Below are 27,147 nucleotides of genomic sequence, written 5' to 3'. Positions count from 1 at the left end.
TAATAATTAGTAGAGCTGTGAGTTTAATTTCTTCGCTTAATTCTTACTTACAGTATGTAGTATACCGCAAAGAGATAGTGGTGGTCACCACACAGGAGAGTCCATTGCTTAAGTTTATTGGGAACAAAATCGTTTGCTTTTTTCCCAGTGAAATACTCAAGTTAAATAATGGATTCACCTATAAACTATATGCCATGCTAAAGTAGTTATAACACATTAACCAAATATTTGAGACTGGAAAAATTTGAACTTAAAATTGGAACTAACAGTATTTGCTGTCTTATTGTAAAATCTACCTATGAGACTGTTAACCCTATAGGACCAGGTTTGACTAATGAAATCATATAAATTAAGTACAGAATAAAATATTATATATTACTTATGTTTGAATACTTGAATTCAAACATGTATTCATTTTATAGAAGATGTTTTAATCACTCTGCCTTGGTTTCAAGTGACTGTTTTTCTCTACCTACCTACCTCCTCTACTCTTCTTTGGTATCTCTTACTAATGTTTCAAATCCCAGCATTATCAACTCGGAAACCTTTCATTCTATTCTCCAGTGAAGGTAGATTGTGCTCTTCTGTACATCTTTAGTGTCCTATGCACACGTATACTTTGATCTGTCACCTCACCAATAAAACCGTAATCTTCTCATCATTCCTGCTCAAAAAAAAAGAAAAAATATTTTTATTTTTTAAATTATTTTATCATTGTTCAATTACAGATGTCCCCATCACCCCCATTACTTTGCCTTGCCCTACCCAACCCCCACCTCCCACATTCAATCCTCCCCACCCTGTTGTCTTTGTCCATGGGCCCTTTATACATGTTCTTTGGTAACCCTTCCCCGTCTTTCCCTGATATTACCCTTCCCTGGACCCTCTGGTTACTCTCAGTTTGTTCTTTATTTAATGTCACCATTACTCTTTTTGTTCTACTCTAGTATTCATACTCAATGCTCTTGTTTTTGTGAATTATAATCTCTCTTGGTTATCACAGTATGGTCTTCAAATTATATAACACCCATATTTAGTTAAGGGAGCCCACATTTGCAAACTTCCATTTCCTCTTTTCCCATCTCTGCACTCATATTTATGTATATTTCTAAGTATGTTATATGCCTCACAATATGATTTCTATATAAATTAAGTTTCCACAGTCAATTTTCATAGACTTAAAATAAGAAAATATGTAATCTATGTTTACTCACATATTAAACCTTTCCAGGACTCCTGATGAAGAATACTCCTTTCTTTCTAAATTTTATTTTATCTGAGATGGTCTTTATTTGAATGTTCACTTGAAAAATATCATTATTGAATCATAAATAACATACAAAATTATGAATATTTAAAATTTTAAAAATTTTAAATTTTGACATACATTGCCAATGTAATTATCATCACAATAATTTTTTAAAAGCATATCCATCACCCCCATGTACTTAGATAATCACTGCTCTGCTTTCAGTCACTATTCTAAATTTCCCTTTCTTTAGTGTGTACATTTATTCCACTAACACTTATTCTTTATTCTTTTTATTAAATTTTAAGGTCAGTTTATTAAGTCCAATGATGAAAGCTATCAGAAGAAGATTCTCCTGATTGATTTTTAGTGGAAAAGAAAGGAAAATCAACCCCGTGTCAGCAGGAGCACAGATGCTGTGGCAGTCAAACCTCTCTGCACACGGGGACAGTCTACTAATCAGGCAGCCACTCTCTGGATCAGCTGGGTTGGCTGGACCACAGCATCATCCAGCTCTGCATCATCCGTTCCCTGGAACAAGGCTCATCTACCTCCACCTCATTTCCAGTATCCTCTCAGAACTCGATATCAGATATGTCAAGATAATGATCTGTTTCCAATAGCTGTTTCCCACTTATTTTTTTTATTTTTTTAAAGATTTTATTTATTTATTTAGAGAGAAGGGAAGGGAAAGAGAAAGAGAGAGAGAGAGAAACATCAATGTGTGGTTGCCCCTCATGCGTCCCCAGCTGGGGACCTGGCCTACAACCCAGGCATGTGCTCTGACTGGGAATCGAACCAGCAACCCTTCGGTTCACAGGCCCACGCTCAATCCACTGAGCTACACCAGCCAGGACATCATTCTTTTCTTTTTAATTTCTAAGAGTTCTGCATCAGACTTGGCTTTCCAACATAAGAAATTCTCAATGTAACAGTAGCGCCACACAATATTTGCTTTTCGGTTTCTTGTACTTATTTTCTTTTGTTTATTTTCTTCTTCTTTTCCAGTTTTTATTTGATCTACTATTTCATGTAATTTTTCTTGCACAGCTCTCACTGAAGTAAAGGTCATCACTATACCAAGGTTTTTCCTGTCTGTGATGCGAATGATTTTAAGATGCTCGAGACATTATTATCTTCTAGATTTTCTTGGGAGCATATTTCAGAGAAGGGATTTCATGGGGATATTTCTCAACATCTGTAAATTCGAGGGTCATCTGGGCAATTTCATCATTTTCTCCAGCCTCACATGTCACAGTGATGGTGAAGCTGTGAGAATTTTCTGCAAGTATCATGAAGGAGTCAGGGGAGATGGACTCCAGAGCCTCCAGCTGGCTGTGTTGCTCCTCACTGCATTTGTCATCCTGGCCCTCGCTGCAGTAAATGTCTGGGGAGAAATGCCAATCGTGTGTGCTGTTCCTAACTTGTCAGCCAGCCAGCCGATATTTTTCTATCTTCACCACAAAGTAAAACAAAAGAATTTTGTCTTTTTTTCTTTGTATTTTCTCTTATGCTATTACAGTTGTCCCACACTTTGTCCTATTTATTTGTTTTAATATTGGGTGATTTTTGCAAGAATTTTTGGAATAGGGACCAATACCTAATTTTTTAACAATTACCTAATTTTTTGGAAGGACTCAAAACCATTTTCATAAAACAATTTATGTCAATATTTTACCATTCCCATCAATTTTTCCTGTGTTAAATCAAAGATTGGGACTTAGTTTTGTCATTCTGTATTTTGTGCTATTTTTTTCATTCCTTGTGCTTATTCGGACATCATCAGTAGTTCTTCCAGCTGACAATTTCTGTTCCGATGTCTCTTGGACTTCTCCCCTCCCACCCTTTTTTTTCTGGACTAGAGCATTCTTAGGTATTTTTGATTATATTGGGATTGAAATCAGGACACCAAGAGATAGAGACTAATCAAAGGGTTTCCCAAATCTATTATCTTTAAACAGTAATTCTTAACAATATTCTATTATGCATTTCTTTCATCTTTTGCCTAATGATAGAAAATTCTTTTTTTTCTAATTTTCTGAAAGCTCTTAAAGATCACAGCTGCAATTTCATAATAAGCAAGATGGTGGTAGAGAAGAAAATACTGGAAGGTTGACTTTCAAGTCTACAACTTGGTTCCTTAGGTTCGCATCTGTAAAGTGAACACTCTCTGTATAGTATACAATGGGCCCACTTTCAGTACATTTTTAATTAGAAGTTTCTTTAATTTGCCAAGTATATAACATTTTAATCATCCTCATGATGAACCCATGACATGTTGCATTCACTTACATTGGTCTTAATCAACAAAGTGAAAAATAATAACAAATAGGTGCTGACTTTAAATCATGAACTCCAAACAGATTTCTCTACTAAGTCACAGATCCCACTTGTCTTCATATTTCTATCTGGAGTTCCCTATGGGTATTTCAAGTATAACATTTCTAGAATGACTCCCACTGGTCATCATCCCTCCACCTTCTTTTTTATCCTCACCTGAGGACATGCTTATTGATTTTAGAGACAAAGGAAGGCAGGGAAACATCCATGTAAAAGAGACACAGTGATCAGTTGCCTCTTGTAAGTGCTGTGACCAGGGACCGAACCAGCAACCAAGCCATGTGCCCTGACCAACAATGAAGCCCACCACATTTTGGTGTAGGAATTGAACCACACAAGCCAGGGAGATGTTCCAATCATGTGTGCTGGCATTCCTTCCCTTTTTTTCATTTTTTTTCTTTTTATTTCTACAGCTAATTCAGTGGTCAGTGTTTTCTGAATAATTTTATTTCCTTGTTCTGTTAAAAACTGTTAGGAGTATTTCATAAAAGCATGAATTTTTTATGAAGGCAGACAGTTGCATCAACTCATTAGGATTAACACCACTACTCTAAAGAATGTGCACTGCAAGCTAAATAAAGCCCATGAAAGGATACAAAAGAAGAGGGGTGACAGGGACAAGCCCAAGTGCCTCCCACCCAGAGCTTTCTCATTTAGAGGTTATTCCTGGACATCAAATGTTTTGCATGTTTTGAAATGTGATAGAGTTGATAATATTTCTCCTAGTTTAAATTCAGTATTGCATACTTCTGTCCAATGATAGCCTCAGATTTGTATATTTTTGGAAGGTTAAAATTATTCCTGAAATGGACAACAAGGTCAATTAATATGCATGTTAATGTGAGATTGTTGTATGAGAAGTTGCAGAGAAGAGAGGATGCCCTCTCCTTCACAGTATTTATGTACCTATAAATATTCCTGTAAGTGTCTCCTTGGAAGTTTATTCAGTGGGGATGGCAATAACTTGTCTACAAAACATTGCATACAACTTGATAAACAAAACGTGCAGATCCACCAAATAGAAAATCAAAACTCTCCTAGAAAGTGTTACCTTACAGTAAAGAACTTACCACAGTACAGCTAGTCTGTGTTTGAAGACTGCCATTTCTCTAAAGCCTAGCCATAACCAAATTAACTCAAACAGATGCTCCAAATGAGATGCTGTGTGTATCTGTTACGCTTAATAATGTAAGCATAATGACCTTCAGCTTTAGGTGATAACGCCCACCAGGGCAAACTCACTTCTGCCTCTGTCTTCTCAGGTACCTGAAGTATGTAACGAGAGTTTGCAAACTGATCTGAGAATGTTTATGTAAATAAACACTGCATCTTATAAATTCCTAAAATCTCCTAATTTTCTGTCATTAACATGCTAATAATGTAAATTCAGTTACTCAGGTCTTTCTGGTTATGCCATTTTATGACCTTACACAACTGCTTTCCTAAGCATTTGACAAAATTTGCAACTTACTTTGTTTTCTGCTATAAAACTTAATTTTATTATTGAATTGTAAAACTGATGTATACTTACTAAAATTTTTGCAAAGTTCAGAATCTTACTGAGAACCAAGTGTTAAATTCTTTTCAAATCAATTGACAATACATACCTCCTTTTATTACAACCTGCCCAACAGTGAGCTTTCCTGTGATTTCTCTTTGTACCGTCCACTCCCTCATCTCCCCTCCCACCCTTTTTCTTTCACTTTCTCTCTCCCCTTTCACTTTTCTTCCTTTTATATAGCTTTCTCCCGCAATCTATTCCTTTCTTGGACACTGTACTTTTCTATGTCGAACTCACTTGTCAGTGTTCTCCCACTCTGACTTCACACACGTGTGCGCACACTCCCCCACACACATTCCACATGATTATTTCTGTGTTGAGGAACTCTAGGTGCCTTCATAAGAACCCCTAACATTTTTTATTTGAACTATGTCTAGATATTTTATTTCAGTTGATGCTTTTAAGGGAATAATTTCATCCCGTGTGTCTTCCGTGATTTCTGATGTATAAGAAAACTAGTTTGGCATAAAAAATTACTCAGGTTTCTACTTTTTTATAATGCCCCAGACATTAGAGAACCTTAACAAAAGACAACTAAGAGTGATGATAGTGAGCAACTTTATTTGTTCACAACTTCAAAGATAATGCTGCCAGCATTTCACTACAATGCTGAGTATTTGTCGTTAGTTTGAAAGAATTATCTTTTTTCAGGTTAAGGGACTGGCTTCTATTATATTATTATTGTAGTCTGTTGATTAATTCATTTGTTTGTTGTTTGGCTGTGAATTTTGAATCTTATTCAATGTGCTTCACTATTATTTTATCTTTGGAAATTTTTATTAGCTGTATTATAAACATGTTCTCTTAAAACAGATAAAACTATTTTAATATAGGTTATAATTCTTTTAAAAAGTTCTGTAAAACCAACTATTACCAGATATTATTCTATGTAGATTTTTGCATATATATTCCATAGTTGTATTTTTATTTATCTCTATACTTTTCTAAATTTGTAGGGCTCTATTTCTATTTTTTTAAACTCTGGATTTACTAGTATAAAAACATTTTGAGTTAATAAAAAGGTATTAAACTATGATTTTAAAGTACAAAAGTAACATTCAGTAGAATACCATTTTGAGTTGATACTCTTTAAAATGTTTAAACCAATTAGAACTTCCTATTTAGACTAGGCAAAGTAAAGACACACACAAACACGCATATCTAATAGATAATGTATATAAAGTAGATAATATTGAATTTGTTGTGTTATAATTATTTTTACATTTTAATTTTGCATTTGCCAAAAGATTTTTTCCTCTTTTTTCATGCTGCTTTTTGTTTTAGATTGATCCAATTTTCTTTTCAAAATTAAACATTCCATTTTTCTTCCCCCAAATTACAATTTCTTAAAAATGTGTGTGTTTGTATTTTTTCATCCTACTCATAAATCATCTCTGTATTCAAATCAGAGAAGTTATCCACTGTTTATGTCTTTGAATAGTCCCACTCACTCCTTTTGTCTTCGCATTTTCCATATAAATAGGAGTTTCCAAGGATAAAAGCCACAAATTGTTTTTTGTTTGTTTTAACCTGATTTCAAGAATGGTGTTCCATCATTTCTGTAGTATAATCTTTAAAAGCTATTCAAATACATCCAGCCCACAGTCAGGGGGAGAATATGACATAAAGACATGAATCCAGGCTGCAGAGACCATTGGGGGTCATTGTAGAGGCCACCTACAAAAATAAAGTATTTATCTTTGAAATCTCTGGCCCATTCATATATTTATATGTAATACAATTGATTAGTTGTATCCTTAGCTGGTCAAAATTTGTAATGATGTTATTGTAATGGAAAAATAAATTTTAAGTGTCTTTCACATTATAAGGTTTTACATGAGTCAGGTAAACACTATCGCATAAATCATTCCCATCATATCGTTACTTGCTTTTAACAGATCTGGTCTCTCAAAGGCTGAGGGAATTTTATTATTCTTGGCAAATATCAGCTATTCACCAAGGTACACTTGTACTACTAAAAGGATTTGATTTCCTTAATGCGATATGTATTTCACTGTGGTAGAGTGTTTGTTTGATATTCATTTGAGTTCTTTTCACCAACTCCCCAAACACCTTCCATCCAATGCTCAGAAAGAGCAAGATACATAGCTGCAGCTGTTTGATGATAACTTTTAATTTTTAATGAAAGACCACAATGAAACTATTACGGAAAAAATTTTAGTTGAGTTTAACTAGTGCTCTGTGTCCAGCACTAAGGATATACAAAAACTATGCATGAGAAGATTTGCTGGAATATGAAGTGGAATGCAATTAAATGATGAAATAAATAAATGCAAAAGGATAGCTCTCAGGAGGGTGAAAGCAGAAAGGTGCCCTGATGACAGATAGCACGAAAGCACACTGGAACCAGAGCTGGACCCTGGGCCACTGAAGAGTGGCCATATCAGTTGTGATAGCTAAAACCTACCTGAGAGCCCCAAGATCTGTATATAAAATCAGGATAGGGAATAAAACCCCCTCATAAGGACTGTGATAAAGTTTTTGTGAGATTATGGGGATACGGGCACAGCATCAATTTTAAGTTTGGTTTATTTGTATGTTTTTCTCCCCATGTGCTTTTGGCACTCCTGTTTCCAGTCTAAGCATCACATGTGTTCATGCATGGAGTTTTATCTCAAATTGTAATGATTGCAAAGAATTGCATGCAGAGTACCCAATGATTCATTAAAATGGTTATGTTTTGAAAAAAAATTCATGATCCGCACAGACTTTTAATTAAAGTACCACTTTAAATATATGTCTAAATACTAAATATGTCCCTTTAAACATGTTTTGGTCTATCTTTTGCTTATTCTCTATTGTGGATTTAATAAATGCAAAAGTAGGGATAGCATCATAAGATTCTTTTAACATTTCTGGATATTCTTAAGGGTTTTATTTATTTTTAGAGAGGGGAACAGAGGGAGAAAGAGTGACAGAAAAACATTGATGTGTGAGAGATATAACAATCGGTTGCCTCTCACGTGCCCCCAACCAGGGATGCAGCCCCGCAACCCAGGGATGTGCCCCAACTGGGAAAGGAACCACAACCCAAAGGTTACTAGTCCAAACACTCAATCCACTGAGCCACACCCCTCAGGGCCTGAATAACTAATTTTGATTAAGAGAGTGTTGTAAGACCATAAAACTTAGGTGGCTGGATTAGTTCCCTAGTGCTGCTATAACAAGTTACCACCAATAAATTGGTGTCTTACAGTTCTGTAGGTTAGAAGTCTCACTGGAATGAAATTCAGACGTCAGCAGAACTTTCTTTTTGGCAGTTATCGGAGAGAGGCGCTACCTTTACTTTTTCAGGCTTTTAGAAACGACCTCCGTTCCAGGTCTAGGGGCTGTCTTTCTCCAAAGTCAACAAGTCCTCCTCCCATGACATCACTCTGCCCGCTGCCCCTCTCATCTCATCTGCCCTCACATGTCAACCACCCTCTACACTATTAGAAACGGTTGTAATCACGTTAGGCCCAGCAGGGTGACCGATGATAATCTCTCTATTTTACTTTTCTAGATAGGGCTATTTTAGGACCATGTGACACAAAACACTGAGCCTTTAACAGGGCATCCTTTCCAATGTGGGCACCAACATGTGATTATGTAGCTTCCCCACTAATCCTCATTAACTACAGTGACTTAATTTCATTATACAGATTGACCAAAGTATTCTTTCTACAACCCGCTGAGTGCTCACTTCAGTTCATTGTAGAAGCTTTTCTAAATGTACCCCATTCTTCTGGAAGGAGGAACATTTCATCTGAAAAATCTATGAATGGGGTCAGGTGCTGGTCTGACAATTAGTACCCTCCCCCATGCTGGCCAACACCTGCCCCATGTCCACGGCATCTGAGTCACTGACCAGCCAAGGAGAGACCAACCCCCCACATCTGTCTGACAGAGCCTTCCTGGAACGCTCTGCACTTCCCCCCACATGACCAGGGGAGGGGCAGTGTGCCAAGATGAGTGAAGAGTCTGAAATAAATTAAACCTAAACTCTTCCTCAGGAGTGTCTAAGGAAGCTTCAGGTGCCCCTTATAGGCAAGGTCTGCAGACCCTTAAGCTCTTCTTTCTGGCGGCATCACCTACAAACTACACCTGGGTGGAATGGGCTGCTGCGAAGAAGGGAACACAGTCAAAATGAGTTATAATGGTTATCATTAACTCTGCCCATACAGCCCTAACTCCTTTGTATAAATTAACTGATTGATTTCGCAAAATTCTAGGCTAGGTATTATCAACATCCCCATTGAGAAGCACAGAGAGATTGATTGACTAATTTGCTAAGGCTGATAAGTGGTAGATACAGGATTTGCATCCAGGTCTTCTGGATCCAGGAGTTACAGTTAAACCTCTATGGGATCAGACAGAGCTTTACGGCCAACGGAGAAAGCCAAGGCACAAGAGAGGGTGAGGAAATTTTCTCTAACCAGAAGCAGAGGCAGTGGGAGACCTGGCTCATGGCCCAGTCTCCTGGGTCCAGGCCTGAGGTCTGTGTCTGAAGAGGCCCAGGCTTTCTCTCTTTGCTGCCCATCCCGGACTCCCTCAGCCAGCTAGCTCCCCCCACCAGTTCTATTGCCCTGAGTGTCTTCTTCTCACTCCGTAGGCTCTTCCTCTCTATTCCCTTGTACTGAGCAGTCCTGAATCAACCATTTCCCAGCTCTTCACTAGTCCTCAGAGACATCTGAGCCTCCTAGTCCCCAAGCAAGGAGCATCAGCTGCCTCTTCTGGGTCAGGGGCTTCTGTGGCTGGGCTGCTGGGTTAGAGTGGCATTAATAGCTTGCCTGATCTTACATACATAAAAAATAAAAGTCAACAACCTCCTATCTCCTCACTTCCTATCTTGCTCCCACAAAGGCAACAGTTTCATCCCCTGGCAGCACCTGTGGTCTATAGCACGGTCAATGCCCACCTCCCCATCACTCTCTTTGGGGCTGGCTCTCTGCACTGATGCCCAGCTCCTGCTGCTCCAGTCTCCAGGTCAGTTCTCTGCCCACAAGCTCCACCTGTGATGGATGTGGGACAGTGGCTGTGAGAGAGAGCCAGACACTCCCTTCTCATCTTCTGTCCTGCCATAACTTCGTACATCCCCACTCCCAGACCACCTAACCTCCCTATTTTGAAGTCAGCTCATTTACTTCTATATTGTCATGCAACCAGAAATAGCCCCAGGTTTTAGGGATTAGGATATAGGCATTTTGGGGGGACTGTTATTGTTATTCTGCCTACCACAATGGTTTTCAGATAAGCTGAAATTACTCAAATATTCTTATTTAATGAAAATGGGCATTTATCCATACTATCTGTGTATTTTTTTAAATGCAAGAGATTTCATAATGATGACTTAAAAACATTAAATAGGTCTTTAATAAATGTTCATTAGTGAAAGACGGTACTGAGAATATGTTCCAAGGACTTTATTGACCACAGCTGACCCTTTGATATCATGACCTTGAACCTGATAGTTGGCATAGATAGATTTTTTCAGTCCACCATAGTTGAGCTGACTCAGGCAGTTCAATTCACCTTCACAGTTCAAACTTGCTTTATCAAGAGGGAAACACCATCATTGGGAATCTGTTTTCACCAGAGGGCCAAATGAAATTATATTTGGATTTTTGACTGGGGGGGGGGGTGCCCATTACTCCTGTGTTGTTCAAGGATTAACTGTATTATGAAAAGAAAGAAAAAATACATTTGAATTTTGAATGTGTGTGTGTCTGTGGGTGGGAGTGTATCAGGGTGTGTGGGCATGGTGTTGGAGAGAGAGCATGGAGGGAAAAAGAGGGAAAAGAACAGCAAAGGAGAAAGAGAATGTGATATTTGGTCAAATAATTTTTCATGAAATCATTTTCTGTTTAAGATAATATTTGTTCCTCTGAAATCTCTGAGGGAAATTTCTTTGGGAAAATTTGTTTAGACATTCAATCATTTATACCATTCTTTAATGGCACATTTCCTTTTCCTTAAGACCCACCTCTGCAAGTTTCTAACTAGAGATAATGACTGTGCTGAAATTATATAGCTCCCTTCTTTCTCATTGCATTTTCTCTTTCCTGTCTGTGACACCAACACACTATTGAGCTAAAAACCAATAATTTTCCTTTCCAAAAGTGCTTTTGTTGAAAAGAAAATTAACAGGAACTATTCTGTATTCTCACTTTCCTATTCAAATTGGTTTACTGTATTCCCTTTGTATTAAGTTGGCTTACATCTGCATTGCCTTTTATGTTGCTGTTGTATTTTTTAATATAATGCATGGCCACTGCGCTTCGAACACCTTTTTCAGAGGGCCCCAGTGCAAAACGACAAACGCAATATTCCTGTGCACCACTAATAACAGTCTTTCCTGTTGATAACTCATGCTTTAAACCTCTTTTTAAAATTTTATGGTGCTTACCTTACTCAGGAGAAACTCTATCCACATATTTATTAATAATGCCCTGACCTTTACCCCTTCGACATTCATTTCTTCTGTATCAGAAAGGTAGTTTATTATTCATAGTCTCTTTTCAGCTATCACCGTGAGTTGGCTACACTTTTCTGAACTTAACCTGACAAGACAGGTTTAATCGTCTCTTACCCTCCATGTACATCCTTTACATTTTATGCTAACAGAGCTGGATGTGTCCCATAATTCCTACTTTATTAATAAGGTCCTAGGGACACTATTAATCAATGTCATTTTTATTCTACTTCCAAATAGTCTATGAACTCGTGTTTAGCATTTTCACCCCAAATGTGTCAAGACTGAAAACTTCCTACCACAGAACCTTCTAGAGTTCATCCAAGGTAGCTCTGATTTATTGTATTGCCTCTTATGTTATATGATACTTACTACATTTATAACTGTACTCAAAAAATATTGTTGCTAGTATTTTTCCTCTCCTGAGACTGTGTCTATTTGTTCAACTTTGTCCTCTGAGTTTTAGCCTTGTGTCTAAAATGAAGAAAAACTCAATACGTTTTGAAAGTAGAAAAATGGAAGATGACTCTTACTTCCCTTTGCATGCTTAACCAGGCTTAGATATCAATAATAGATGTTAGATATTAATAATAGACATTAGATATAATATGAATAGATATTATGAAGGTAGAGATGAATAGCTCTTTTAATTGTTAGTTATGTTTTTTTCTAGGTTCTCTGAACCAGTATTGCTTTTAACTTTTAATATATTGCTTTTAGCTTATGTTTCCATAGGATTTTTACCCCTCATTTAGGGACAGAGTGGATATTATTGTGAAAGTTTATTTATATATATCTCATACTCAGTAGACTAAACCTTCTAAATAACAAAGATATCAAAAAGTTTACAACTAAGAAATGCAAATCTTGCTGTTTGCAGGCTTACCTCTAGAACCCATATAAAAGGTGGGACCCCAGAAAAGCGTGAATTATGTTCCAGAGGGCAGGCCCCTTGTAGTACAGGCTTCCCCTGCTAAGTGAGTGTTCTAGGAAGCCATCTGTATCAGTGTACCAGCTGGCATTGTTGTGAGAGGCTGCATTGGCTTCAGTGAATTTTTTGTGAAGACTCTTCAACGTGTTTGTCCATTTCATGATGGGTGATTTATGAGTGCACCTGCCCACACCGTGCTGAGTGTTCAGGAGTTTTTCACCAAAAACAGCATGAACCTATGTCCCACCTTCCCTACTCACCTGATCTAACCCCAGGAGATTGTTGTATGTTTATTTATTTGTTTGTTTTTGTTTTGTTTCCCTCAATGAAAAAAGTCCTCAAAAGGAAAAGTTTTGCCAATGTGGAAGAGGTGAAAGAAAAAAGCAGGAAAAGTACTAAAACACATCAAAATCAACTAGTTCAAAAACTGTTTTGAGCAGTAGAAAAAAATCTCAATAGGTGTACTACATCAAATGGAAAGTACTTTGAAGGTGACTGATGTTTAAAACATGTAAGAATAAATACACAATTTTTTATAAATAAATTCTGGGTTTTCTATATCCCCCATCATACAGTTGATATTTATAAAGAAGTGAAGGGTGTCAGAAAACATATCTGAAAAATGTAACTTGGGCACTGAAATAAAAGTCAGAATGTTGACAATCATTTTTACACAAATTAAAAAGAATACTTTCCAAATTCACATGCTGTAAAATGTCATTATGCCAGACTTAGACTGAAAATTTTTGCTTAACCTCTAAGCCTTATTATTATTATATCTAATTTGAAATCATTTATAATACACAGAGACCTGACATTAATGCATAATTCATCAGTTCTAAATGATTAAATGAGCTTTCAATGAATTAAATATAACAGTATATTTTTAAATTATTATATCTCTAAAAAGACCAATGGTTCAAAGTCCCCCTATAGTCATGATCCACATCAGATAACAAATTATCAAATATTTCAACAATATACAATATCTGAGCTAATATTTTATGTTTTGCAAAAAGAGCACTCATTTTTCCTTGAAGTAGAAAAGAATTTATGCATCATTTAAATATCAAATGATTTTCATGTCTGTTGAACCTAAAAAAATCACCTAATAATATTGTTGAATAAAGGGAAATTATACAAATTCAAAAATAAAAAGTGAATTTCTCATTGCTTTATAAAAAGTTCTCCCTCTTCAAAGCTTATTTACCATTCCCTCTATTTATTAATAGGAAACACATAATTTATATTATATATCCTAAAATGTAAATGGACATTATAATACTTTGATTAATTATATCATAAGATTTCTAAGCAATGTACCAGAGACTAATTCATATATAATTTCTATCTTACATAATAATTATGGCAGCATAATTTCAATTTTCATATGTTCTCCTTGTGTACACATTTTTCTCTGTGACCAAATTTTAAGTGATTATGGAAAGCCATTGAGCACTTTTTCATAAAATTATACATTTACTAAATTAGACTCAGTTATTTCACTCTTTGGAATCAAAAGTTTTATAAGAACACCATTTATATTAGTTAGGATTCACCCTAATGACCTCATTTTTACTCAATTACCTCTGCACATATTCTTTTTCCAAAAAGAAGTCACATTTTGGGATGCTGGAAGAAGGAGCCCAACATACTTCTTGGAGGATACACAATTTCACCTTTAACGCAGAGAATATTTACATGGTGAACATTGGCAAACATTACACATAATGGCTTTTTCTCTCCCAAAGCCGGTTACATTTACCACCACACTTACGTGTGCTTTTCGTCCAGGAAACAGACTTCACTAAGCATTGGCTTCCCTTTGGGGAAGAAACTATGAGAAACAGAGAACAGGAAAATATTAAGAATGCAAAACTACTGAACTCATGTCACATTGCTTAGCGCTCACCTCCCTATGACTATATTCTTTGGAAGTAACTGCAGCATCAAATCTCCACTGCTTAAAACATTCTCACACAATTTGCATTTACCTAGTGAACCTCTGTGCAATTTTAGATAATTAGATTTTATTTTTAAATATGCTCTTTTCCTGAATTTCAATAATTTCCTTACCTGCCTTTATTTTGTTTTGTTTTGTTCTTCTATCCTTTGCATTTGAGACAGAGTTCTATCAAGTTTATGAAGCTTGGAAATAATAATGATGGAATAGTGTGATAGAAGAGAATAGAATTAGTATACTAGAAGTCAACAGAACAATAAAGAATGACATCACTAATTAAAGTTCTATGTGTATTACTCCTCATTTTGAATGGACAAAAATGCTTTTCACTGAAATAAGTTGTTGATGTATAAGAATCAAGAAAAAATGTAATATTTCCAGGTGATTACTTGAAAAGATCTCATTTTCTTTGATTTTCTTCAACTTTTGTAGTAGTGGAAAGGTTAAACCTTTTAACATTGATCACACTAAAAAAAGGCTGCATTGCCTGGATTTCTTCGTGAGATATACATATGTACTAGTTAAGCTAGAGGGATTCTTTATTTATGAAAGTATTGACCAATCACTTTTCAAAAAGACCTCCAACTAAGAAATGATTGACATAAAGTCTATTATTTCCTGAAGTAGGAGGAAGGAAGACAGGAAAAACAAATATATCCATTCGGCCAAAATGTTTGTTCATTTTTCCCCCCATAAGATGGCTCTAAGTAGTACTTAGTTGCCTTTAACTTCACTTGAAACAATTTTGTTAGATTGCATTGTGACATCTGACATACCGGTGTGCATATAAAAAAAGCTTCATAATTGGTGATTTTTGTAGCTATTTTAATATTACAGATGGAAGAAAATAAGTGACATTTTCAGCATACTATGTTTTATTATTTCAAGAAAGGTACACAACTGAAACACACACACACACACAATGATTTGTGTAGTGTATTGAGTTGCTGAGCCTGATCGAATGTGTCAAAATTGGTTTGAGAAGTTTCATGCTGGTCAGGTAAACTGGTGGAAGTTGATGGAGATCAAATTGAGACATTAATTGAGAACAATGTTAAACCTTGTGGGAGATAGCCAACATACTCAAAAAATCCAAATCAGTAAAGTTATTGATGAAAATGAAAAATGTCTTTTATTTTATGGAAAAAAACACATGAAGTTTTTGGCTACCTCGATATACAAAATATGCATGTCAATGTTTCCTTTTGTGTGGAAAATAAAAATACTTTCCTGGTACCTGTCTCTTTCTCCATTTCATCTCTTCACATTAATATTTCTGTGGATAGTAAATATTTTTTGCATTTGGTAAAAAGTTATATTTTGAAATAATTCCCTAGAGAGTTTATGAAAATGTATTTGTAAATTTATAAATAGAAGCTATTCATTCATTCAGTAAATATTGAATAAGCACCTTGTATTTGCCAGGCCTTGTGCTAGTTCTGTACACACCAAAATGATGAATCATAAAATCATGATGAAACATAGCACCAATACACAAAAAGTAACCAAATAATTATTGTATATAAAGAAATAAATATAACAAGTCGAATCAGTTCTAAAATGTTTACATAGGAAATGAAGCAAAAGGTTCAACTTGGAGCAAAAAAACATTTTTTAAATAATGAGTCTTCACTTATGTCAAAAATAAAAATTTATGGCTATTAACATAGTGTTAATCATTACGGCACTTATTCTTCTGGAAAACATTTTAGTAAGTGATATCCTATAAAAATTATTTCCCTCAGAAGCATTTTTATTTGACTGGGGCTTCGCATTTGATCCCTGTCAACTTCCACTAGTCTGTCTGACCAGGGTGAAATGTCACAAACCAATTTTGACACATTCGATCAAATCAACTGCTTTGATCACAGCGATTTCTCAATACACTGCACAAAAAAGCCAACCCGAAGCATAAAATATTTCATAAGATGACTTTTTCTTCTAGGGAGTTTTGTAATTGCAAGAAATTATGGTAGAATCAGGCCTTGCTAAGGGAAAGATGTTTTACAAAAAGGGTATCCATATAAGGAAACTAGAAAGCCGTACTGAGAAGAAGACCTCTCTAGGAAACAGCTGAGCACTTTTTCCTTACTCTGTTCTCTCTCCTTTACTTGCCTTCTCACTTTTGTGAGATTTTCAACATTTCTCAACCGGAATTATAATTTTTTCTGTACTTTCATTTAATTGTCTTCTCTTCACTCATCTTACTGACCGCACAGTCGACACTTCTTCCTAACTGTAGCTTGCCAACCTGTAATGGCAGCTATCAAAACAGTTTCATTCCATCTCTCACTACCAGGAAACAGGAAATGCCCCCTTTATACTGCAGGTCAGATTTCACACACACACACACACACACACTCCCACACAGGGAATCACATTAATCCAGGCCTCAGCCAACCCTGCCGATTTTTTATCTTTTGTAATATTCCAGGATGCTTCTGGACTGAATAGTTTTCATTACCCCAGAATGGGGTCTGGGAGCCAGTAGATACATTCCTAACACAGTACTGCAGCATAATTGTACTCATGTGAGAAATATTTAAAAAAAAAATCCCTGGCTGGTATGGCTCAGTGGATTGAGTGCTGGCCTGCGAACCAAAGGTTCACCAGTTCGATTCCTAGTCAGGGCACATGCCTGGGTTGTGGGCCATGTCCTCAGTATGGGGTGTGTGAGAGGCAACCACACACTGATGTTTCTCTCCCTCTCTTTATCCTCCCTTTCCCTCTGTAAAAATAAATTTTCAAAATATTTTAAATGTGAATGAAGTTTTAAAAAATAAATATTTTAAAAATGTACCTATAAAACTATTACCATGGACTTAAATTTCTTTTTAAAAATTTCAAAGTATGTCTAGGGAACTTCAAAAGAGACATATTGGAGCTAGCATGTATTCCTGTATTTAAAAGTTTCAACAAGACTATTAAATCTATATCAGTGGACCTAGGTTGAGAATTGACCACACATTCATTAAGAATATAGAGGTGGCGAAGCAGCTCAGAGAAAAAGAGCTGTAATGGGATGCCTCACAACATGTCAAGAATAGTTTCCCAGGTACTTCACCAGACTGGTCCCTTCTCTTGTCAAAAAGAGAGAAGCTTGAAGCAGTCGCGGACCACTTCAGCTCAGAGAAGTCATCCCTCCACTCTCAATGTTCTAATATATCAGTTTTTTTCTTCCTTTTTTCAAAAATATTATATTTATTTATTTTTAGAGAGAGGGGAAGAGAAGGAGAAAGAGAGAGAGAGAGAGAAACACCAGTGTGTGTTTGGTTCTCGTTTGCACCCACTGGGGACCTGTGTCACAACCCAGGTATGGGAATCGAACTGATAACTCTTTGGTTTGCAGGCCAGCATTCAATCCACTGAGCCACATCAGCCAGGTCTGTGTCAGGTTTTTTCATGTGGCCTCTCTGGGCACATGTGCCAAGGCCATACTCGCCAGTGAAGCTGCCATCTCCTCAGTCAGGAGTGTCCCAGTGAAAAAATATGAAAAGCAGCTATAAACTGACAATTTTTATTCTGTATTTCATTCAGCTCACTCTGGTCTAACCCTCAGTGATTCAAGAATGAAAATCCAGGGCCATCCCAATCATCCTGGGTCTGGGGGTCAAACTTCAGACTCACAATTAACCATGTACCTAACAGGTTTCAAAACCTGTTGAAAGCATTAAACCCAGGATTCTTTAATGACACATGTATGAACTTCATGGGTTTTTCCAAACCACTGAATATGCTCATGCAAGTGTGTGAGTATGTATCCATTTACCTGGGGAAAGAATAAAATGTTTCATTCAGTTTTCAAACTGAGATGAAAGATTAAAAAAGCATAATCTTGTATGACATGCAGCAGGAGTTGACATAGCACTTGAACTAGAAGCCTCAAAGGACAAAAGAGCAAACTCAGAATTGTCAGAGCCAATGCTTAGTTCATACTGCTGTGTTCAGTGTGAATGCTATTTCATTGTGCGTCAGTCCTATCTGCCCATGGTGTAAATTTTTATTTCCATAAATCTGCCTTTGTCCTATGAAGGGAATATGTGTTTGACAGTAAATTAATCTCTTATTCACCAAAGGATCGTTAATATTTAATTCTATACTCATACTGAAGCATGATTTAATAATAATGTTTGTACCTTCAGAATTCTCTAACATCATGTCTATCTTGTTGAATTGTTTCTAATATCCACAAGTTAATGATCAGAAACACCGTAGGTGATACAATTTCTAGGATCTCCTGTTGCAAGTATTTTCACTGAAGACTATTAAGCAGCACAGATTTTGTTGATCTGAGTTGCCTGTAAACACGTAACCTTCTATTCCTCGATTGACTAAGCTCAGTTGGGAAAATGTACAAAGATAAAGCCTGGCAAAATGATTGATTGTTTTATTTTGTTTCATGGAGAAAAATATGTTGATGTACTTCACGAACAGAAGTTACAAATATTTTATAGAACACATTTGTGATTTAGAAAAGCCTTTCTGATTTTTGAATGGTATTTATATATTCTTCATTAAAGCAAATTATTAATAGCTACTGAAGCCTTAAAAAATAATTTATGTATCTAAATTTTAAATACTTCCATATGAATAGACATTTTGAGAGTATTTTATATTTTTGGATAAATTTCAGTTCAAATATGTTTATGTACATTATACATATGAGTGTTTATAGCCAAGTATAATTCACTGAGTAATTTTTATCAAAAAAATTCTATTTTATTTGACCAATATGCAGATGTAGAATTTATCTAAGTTTTTAAATGGCACATTAGAAAACACATGTACAAAAATGTGTTCAGCATATGAGAAGAAGCATCCTTAGGATGTGATTTGGTTATTTTATAAATCAACATATTTTTAATCTATTTCACCATTTAATATTTATACTTATTTTCTAAAATTTAACATACATGTATGCAATAGCAGTGACTACAAATGCATACTTCATTATATTTAATCTAAATAATTTTAAAAAGTAAAGTAATTGTTAATGTTTTCTGGCCAAGAATTGGGGCATACAATGCCATGCTTAAAGAAGAACTCTGCCACGTGGGCTTTGGCCCGAGCTAAGACAGCCAGCTTTTCAATGACATGTTCATTGAGATTTGGGGAATTTATTCTGATGATCACAAATCTTACACATATTTATGTCAACTTTTCAAGAACGTTCTCTGTTAGCCTTGATTGACTGAGCTGTGCTATGAAAATAAATAAATCTCCAAATGTATTAGCTCAAAAATTTTAAGAGCACACATATTGCATGCTCATCACAGGTCAGCAAGGGACTCAGTTTATTGAAATCACTAAGGGTCAAGACTGATGGGGCTCCACGTAAACAGAGGTTTTCACAGTCACAGAACACACAGATACCCATGTGCTCTCTTGCAATTCTTCTGCCCAGCAGTGGTATATTTTATTGCCATGTGCATTTCATTCACTAAAACAAATCAACTTGTCAGGGATACATTTCTGTAAGAGAGAAACATGCAGTAGATTTTAATAAATTAGAATACAGTCTATCTTAGATAAATTACTTCAGAGAATGTCCAAAATTCTTCTACTTAATTAAAATGGTAGGCCTTTCTTTTCCACAATTAAGAAAAAAAATCAGTGAAATGATTTTCACAAATTTTTGTAGTAAATTTGAATTGTGCTGCAAAGTACACTTATAAAAAGATTATTGAATTTTATATGTAATTCTATAGTCTGGGTCATATACATATCATGTATATATACACATCTATATGTGTATATATATATGTAATGCTGTGTAATATATATGGCATGATTTTAGAAATGACTAAAATTATTGTAATTAATAACATTCTGTATTATTATTCTGTAATTTACAGAAAGCAATTCTGTAATTATTGCTTTCTTAAAATGGTGTTACAAATTTTAAGGATGGTGATATTTTACTGTTCATATCTATATCTACATATCTATATGTATCTATTTCTATCTGTTCTTATATAAGAATAAAACCAATTTAACTTGAGAAACTTGAGAATCTTCAACTGAGTCCAATTAGAAAAATTATATGGCAAACCTCTTGCTGAAATGTACAAAAGAAAAAAAGTTTATTTGATCTGCAAAGCTGACATAGTGTGCTCTATAAATGATTGCTTTTTGTAGTATGAAACCATAACCAGCCATTATTCTATTAGCTTGTTTCTTTTCAGGGGATAAAATCCTGCTGAAAGAAGTATTCTGAATTCCATAATGGAATGATTGGAAGCCCAAAGGACTCACACTGGCAGTGAATGATAAAGAACAAAGAAACAACTGAAGCAATGAAGAAAATACTTCAGAAAATGGATGTAATATTTCTTCATGTCAGTTGATAATCACTTCAGTAAGATACATCACTTTCTTACCAGTGGAAATTCTAGGGATGATGACCAGAAAAAATAAAAGAATCCTATAAAACATTTTCAGGCATACAATATCAGAGTGAATAAATAGCCAGTTATCTTTTCAGACTAAAAATCACAGAAAGAATTTAAACTGTTTCAAAGTTCTCTGGGTGTGGGAATACAAATAATATTACATGTGTGAGACATGGTCACTGGCATCAAAGACCTTGAACTCTATATATGAGAATAAATTTTGAACATCCAAACTGAAATAAAATGCAAGACTAACCCTGAATATTTGTTTTCATGCACTACTTACTTCTACTTGAGTTGTGTATATTAGTAAAATGTATGTATACATGAGAGACATCATTGTGAAAAAGAGAATTCTTTCAATCATGCATTACTTAAAGGAATATCTTTGCACATATGCTATACAACTACCCCAGCCTTCGGATCATAAGAAGAACAGTCCAAGGCTAGTGTACAATACAGTTAAAATAAGGAATACACAAATGAGTAAAATAATTATAAGCCTGAGTAAGATTTACAACTAAAAGAAAATTAGTTTTTCCTTCAGCTGTTGCTGGTGACTCTTTGGGACTCCGAAGGGCTCTGTTAACCTTCCTTACACCCAGGTTGCGTGCACATGCTTTTTGATTCTGTGACATGCTGAAGGATTAGAATTTACCTCATGACAAAAGACAGAAACAAGAACCTGAACCAAATCGCTCAAATTTATTTAAAACTTCCTCACAGGAAAGGAGTGTATCAAGTCTATTCACATTTCGTCAGACAAGACAAATACCATGTTCAACACTAATGATCAGTGTAGAAATATAGTCTACTTATAAGGAGGCATCACAAGAAAGGAAATGAATAATATCATAACAGGGAGAAAGACAATTGGGAACAATAATGCAATTTACCCTAGAAGTACTCAAGATGAGATGTTATATGATGTGCGGAATCCAGAGGCACAGCAAATAATACATACGTAGGCTTTGAGTTTAGAATGTGCTTTATGTGCCTAACTAGTCCATAAAACACCAGTATTGCTGACAGGTACTAAGAGGGAGAGAGAAAGCAAAAGTTGAGTGAGGCTATATAAGCTATAGCCAGACCATATAGGTACGATAGGCAAAAATGATAAGTTTAAATCTTTAATCTACATGCAATAAGAATGTCTATCATTTATTTGGTAAGAGGAGAAAGCAACTATATATGTCATTTTAATATACATGTATGATGTGTTTGTTTGGGGTTTACTAGAAGCAGTTAGTCAGATAACAATTTGAGTGCAAGCAATTTCTTAAAAAATATACTTTCAAGAGGAACTAAGTCCATTTTTTAAATTTTTGAGATGTCTCCATTCTGCTTTCCACAGTGGCTTCACCAATCTGCATTCCCACCAACAAAGCACTGGGGTTTCCCTTTCTTCACATCCTCACCAGCACTTCCTGTTTGTTGATTTATTGATGATAACCATTCTGACAGGTGTGAGGTGTGAGATGATACATCACTGTGATTTGCATTTGCATCTCTCTGATGGTTAGTGATGAGCATTTTTCATATGTCTGTTGGCCTTCTATATGTCTTCTTTGGAGAAGGGTCTGTTCGGGTCTTTTGCCCAGTTTTTAGTTGGATTGTATTTGGGTTTTTGTTGTTGTTATTGTTGTTGTTGAGTATTGTATTTTATAAATTTTGGATATTAATCCCTTATTAGATGTATTACTGAAAATGTTATCTTATTCTGTGTGTTGTCTTTTTGTTTTGTTGATGTTTTCCTTTGCTGTGCAAAAACTTTATAGTTTGATGTAGTTCCATTGTTTATTTATTTATTTATTTTTGCTTTCCCTACCTGGGAGATAAATCTGACAAAATGTTGCTACAAGCAATGTCTGAGATTTTGCTGCCCATGTTTTCTTCTAGGATTTTTTATGGTTTCGGGTCTAACATTTAAGTCTTTAATGAATTTTGAATTAATTCTTGTGCATGGTATAAGAAGGTGGTCAAGTTTCGTTTTTCTACACATATCTGTCCAATTTTCCCAACTCTATTTACTGAATAAACTATCTTTTGCCCATTGCAGGTTTTTGCATCATCTTCAAATATTAATTGACTGTAAAGGTGTTAGTTTATTTTGGGGCTCTCTATTCTGTTTTTATACCAGTACCATGATGTTTTGATTACTATTGCATTATAGTATAGTTTGATATTAGGTAATGTGATTCCTCCAACTTTCTTCTTCTCTCTCAGGATCACTGTTGCTTTGTGGGGCCTTTTGTGGTCCAATATAAATTTTTGAAATATTTGTTCTAGTTCTGTGAAATGGAATCCCATTTCTCAGAATATATCTAAAGGAAACCAAAACACTAATTTGAAAGAATGTAAGCACTCCTATGTTCGTTGCAGCATTGTTTATGATCACCAAGATATGGAAGCAGCCAAAACGTCCATTGTGTGCCTAACTATCCCACAAGTAGATGAGTGGGTAAAACAACTATGGGTCATTTACACAATGGAATGCTATTTGGCCATAAAAAAGAAGAAAGTTTTACCCTTTGCAACAGTATGGATGGACCTGGAGAACATTATGCTAAGTGAAGTAAATCAGTATGAGAAACACAAATAGCATATAATTTCACTCATATGTGTAATCTAATGAATAAACTGAATCCACAAGCAAAGTAGAGACAGGTTCCTAGATACAGAGCAGGGCAACAATGAGGGGAAGGGAGGGGAGAGGGGGAGGCATTGAGCAAAAAGGAAAAAGGACTCATGGACATGGACAACAGTGTGGGGATTGCTGGAAGGAGAGGGGTGTAAGGGGACTACATGGTAATGGAAAAAAATAAACATTGAAAAAAAATTAAAAAAGAAAGAAATTAAGAAAGGGCAGAAGAAACAGGAGGGGAAAAGCCAAGCCAGGTAACCATAAACTTGATCCATCTGAAGTACGAATTAAGACTAGGAGCCATTCCTCCTCAAGACAGAGAGCTGAGTATCACACAGTGGGACCAGTCAATGATGACTTAAAGGCCACCTTCTGGATGTAATTCCCTGGCACTTCTGGCTGTCCTTGACCATGGTCCAGTAGCCTAAATGCAGCTCTCCCAAAAACAGCTGCAGGCACTGCTGTTGAAAAGAAGAGAGCACTAAAGCCAGCAAACACCCCAGGTTAGGCAAGGGGGTTGAAATAGGTGTGTCCATGAACCTAGGTGACATTTATTTACCACTATCACAGTTAATATGTACTTACGCAGTGCCTATTTCCCTGTTAGTATTTTTTTTGGTATTGTCCCTAGTTGGTGCTACATTTTGATATGAAAAATGTTTCATATCTAGACATCTCACCTTGGTACTCTTCTGGATGGCAATAATGTCATGTGAAAATGTGCTTTTTGTTGTTTTAAAATAAATTGGTAAAATTGCTGGGAGATGAGTTAGTCTTGATCTCTTTGGTCCAGATAACCATTCACCAAATGTGTAAGAAAGCATTTCCACTTCAAACTTTTTAAGATGCCTTTTTCCAAAAACATTTATTTAAAATATAGATAAGGGGAATATATGTTACATTTTAGCAAAAGTAAGGCTTTCTTATTGATAACAAAGTTAATAATACTAAGAGGAAATTTCTATGATAAATGTGGGTGTTATGTTTTTTTTAAATAACAATTTTAAAGAATGTTGAATACAATATAGACAACTAAGATTTGATATTTAACCATGGAACAATTCCTAAGAAATATTTAGGTGGCACACCTGACATAGGCAGAGACTGTGTCTTATACTTTTATATAAAAGTCATGAGGATTAAATGTCTCAGATCTTTGTATGCTTTCCAGTATTTTTTCTTCCTAAATTATTTATCTACTTACTTATGGAGAGTAAGGTGTGCAAGGAAGAAATAGAGGTTTTTAAAATGAGAAGAGAATTAGTTTCTTTACCTGAACAAGAGTTATTATTGAACAAGAAATCTAATGGTGCAAGGACCAACCCCCACAAGGCTGGTGTGTCACACTCCTTAGGGTGCCCCACCTGCTAGAGTTGTGGGGAGACTTCAGGTGCTTGGCAGAGATAATATTTAGGGAGAGAATGACATCAACTGCAGCTTCATTGATCTCAGCCTTACTTCTAATCTTGCCTACCACCAGCTCACAAATGTCTTGCCAGTGAAGCTCTCCTTCCTCTTCATAGAAAATGGTCACTGTGATCTTTCACTGGGTGCCCTGATGGAGAAAAATTATCCCCTGGCAGGGCAAACCTGCTCTCTATTCAACTTCAGATGACTTATATTGTCTTATATGCCCCAGTTCACTGATCTCAAACCAGACCAGAAGATCATGCTTGCTCATGCTCTGGCCCAGTTGTTTTTGCTCATGGTGTTGAGCTTGGTGGCTGGAAGTGACATATAGAATGGCATAGGTGGAGGCAATAATCATGGAGATGGCTGAGATAGACTGTTAAACTCATGTCCTTGTAGGTGAGGTCGGTGCTTCTGAGAATGCTGATGTAGCCCATATATGAGTCACTGATCTGCACTACAATCAGGACTTAGGCGCTCAAGACCCTCCACAAGCTACCCCAACTGACCTTCTTTTAGCTTTCAAAGTCTTCCCATCATTTTATTTCAATTGTCAGCATATGGGGTATTATAAGCAGTTATGCAATATTTGTTAAAATGAAAGAAAGGAGGAAGCAAAGAATTAAAGTAAAATGAGAAAGAAAAAATATAGAAAACAAATATACTATTGAATACAACTGACAGATTCAAAGTTTGTATGGAAAAATAAGTTAAAATAAATATTATTTTGAAAAAGTAAACATAGATTAGACTTTAGATATATTAAGGCATTATTACAACAATACAACTTAGCTAATATGGAATCAGCTAAAAACTAAACATGTTGAAAAACTAGAGTTGAGAAATTTCAAAATAATCATATTATAAAATAATTTACAATACAATAATTATATAAAGTAAAAGGTTGTCAAATTATTATTTTATCCATACAACATAATATACAATGAGTAGATATCACTGAAACTTTTTTAAAACACTTATAATTACCCTTAACTATAAAATTTGACAGATATATGTAGGAGTTAAAATTGCAAATCATAGCAAAGAATATGGAGGTGAGTAGCTCTCAAAATCATGCATGACAGGAAATTTTTAAATGACAGGACCTACAAAATAATCTAAAAACTGTAAGACAAATGAGAAGAGATGGGTATATGAAAAGAAATCAATTTTAACATTGACAAGCCTAATGTGACAACAGGTCTTCTGATCTTCATACAAATGGGTTGTTAAAACCAAATGATGAGTATTTCTGCTGCACAAGAGCAAAATTTCTGTTCTGGATAAAGCAGAATACAAGAAGGACTCAAAAGAAATTCAGAGCAACTCAAATCCCTATGGTCAGTTTCTTCTGCCAAACTTCATCTTGGTGAAGATGGAGTGGGGAAAGATTATTTGGAGTCTTCTGGAGTCTCATTCCAAGGGGAGAAAAATCACCCAACCATAAGAGCAAAAAGTTGTATTGTTAGGAAGAAAAGAATATGATGTTCAAAGAAGAAAAAAATTAGGAATTATAGAAGTGCTCCTTCTGAAACTATAAGTGTGTAAATATTAGTTGTGCTTTATCTAGTATGATAATTATCACACATCTCATATTTTCTGAATAGTGAATATATTTTAGTTATTTGTCAGTTGAAAAATACTGGTATATAAGTTCTGTCCAGAAAAAGTCCAACCATTGTTAATAGTTAATATAATGAGAATGGTTTGCACTATACCGATGTAAACTGACAGCCAAGGAGAGTGGACTGGAATGCACATGCATGAATAATAACAACTTCACTGTACTAGTCTGTGGGGGCAGTAGACACCATTCAGTGAGCATGTGTCCTGTGTGGCCATCACATTCATATGATTGGGCAAGTAAAGCAATAATGAATCTGCATCAAATTGTGTTAAGCTTGAACATTCCTCTGTGGAAAGTATTTGGATGATTTAGAAGGCCACAGCAATGGGTGACTGGTGATTGGTAGCTTCAACACAATGTACCTGCTCAGGTGTCACACCTCATGCAAAGGTTTTTGGTGAAACATCAAATCACCCAAGTGACTCAGGCCCCCTACAGCCCTGATTTGATACCCTAAAACTTCCAGCTTTTCTCACAACTAAAATCACCTTTGAAAGGGAAGCGATTTCAGTCCATCGATAAAATTCAGGAAAATAGGATGGGGCAACAGATGGTTAT

The 27,147-nt window shown here is 35.6% G+C and overlaps 1 pseudogene; it reads right to left on the bottom strand.

Annotated features, from left to right (window-relative positions):
* Positions 1-2,090: 2,090 nt before the first annotated feature.
* Positions 2,091-5,266, bottom strand: LOC112320959 (RWD domain-containing protein 1 pseudogene; annotated as a pseudogene).
* Between the last annotated feature and the right edge of the window lie 21,881 nt (positions 5,267-27,147).

The sequence above is a fragment of the Desmodus rotundus genome, chromosome 1 (assembly GCF_022682495.2).
Source record: "Desmodus rotundus isolate HL8 chromosome 1, HLdesRot8A.1, whole genome shotgun sequence".
In the NCBI taxonomy this organism is placed as follows: domain Eukaryota; kingdom Metazoa; phylum Chordata; class Mammalia; order Chiroptera; family Phyllostomidae; genus Desmodus; species Desmodus rotundus.
The sequence above is the reverse complement of the archived record's forward strand: the minus strand, read 5'-3'. Positions and strand labels throughout refer to the sequence as shown.